The following is a 1,276-nucleotide window of genomic DNA, read 5'->3' on the forward strand; positions in this document are numbered from 1 at the left end:
GAAACCTGGAGAATATGGACGGGAATGGCTACTGAGGGTGTGGGATAATGGTGCAAGGAATGTAAGATTGGACAGTCTGAGTTTATTGATTTAGGTCCACTAAGTATGGATTCTTCATTCAATGTATCAGCTCGAGAGGTTAGGAAAGGATCTAATAGTTTATTTGGTTGGCTTACTGATGCATGGATTATGCGGTGGCCTACCTTAAGTCAATTTGAAGTACCAGACCAGCCTTGGTTTAATGTAGAAGAAACTATCCAGAGGCTTATGGAAATTGGCCTGTTAGAATGGATTTATCAGATTAGACCTCTAGAGCCAGAAATGGAGAGTCCAGAAGACATGCCTTTCATCAGTACCGTGAGGAATAAATTTGTGAAGGGAGCCCCACAATCCTTGAAGAGTGCTGTGATTGCTATTTTATGTAAACCTGATTTGACAGTGGGAACTGCCCTAATTGAACTAAGACACTTACATACGATGGGGCTGACTGGACCCCATGGTAGTAGGGGCCAAGTGGCAGTAGTTAATCGACAAAGGCAAAGTGGGCATGGTTACCATAATGGACAGCAGAGTCAGAACACTAATCAGAATAGTATGACTCATGTGGAATTATGGCATTGGCTACTTGCTCATGGTGTTCCTCCCAGTGAAATACATGGCAAGCCTACTAAATATATATTTGATCTATATAGACAGAAGAATTCTAGGTCATGTGAACAGCAACCTAGATTGAATCTCCAGAATACAGAGTCACAACCTCTCAATTCCCAGTCTTGAGTCAGTTTAATGACCCACAACTGCTTGAATGAAGGGGAGGCCAGGTCCCTTTGAGGAAGGACCCCACTACATTGCCAAAAATCTATAATGTCATTTTTTCTCCTAGCCTTCCCCAAAGGGATCTGAGGCCTTTTACAAGAGTGACTGTTCATTGGGGAAAAGGAAATAATCAGACTTTTTGGGGATTAATGGACAATGGCTCTGAATTGACACTAATTCCAGGAGACCCAAAGCCTCATTGTGGCCCATCAGTCAGAGTGAGGGCAAATGGAGGTCAAGTTATTGATGGAGTCTTAGCCGAGGTGCATCTCACAGTGTGTCCCCGAACCCATCCTGTAGTGATTTCCCCAGTGCCAGAATGCATAATTGGAATAGATATACTCAGTAATTGGCAGAATTCCCACATTGGCTCTCTGACATGTAGAGTAAGGGCTATTATTGTAGGAAAAGCCAAGTGGAAGCCATTAGAACTGCCTCTACCTACAAAAATAGTAAACCA

Source organism: Orycteropus afer, unplaced genomic scaffold (assembly GCF_000298275.1).
Source record: "Orycteropus afer afer isolate SDZICR_OR568_19922 unplaced genomic scaffold, OryAfe1.0 scaffold00019, whole genome shotgun sequence".
Classification (NCBI taxonomy): Eukaryota; Metazoa; Chordata; class Mammalia; order Tubulidentata; family Orycteropodidae; genus Orycteropus; species Orycteropus afer.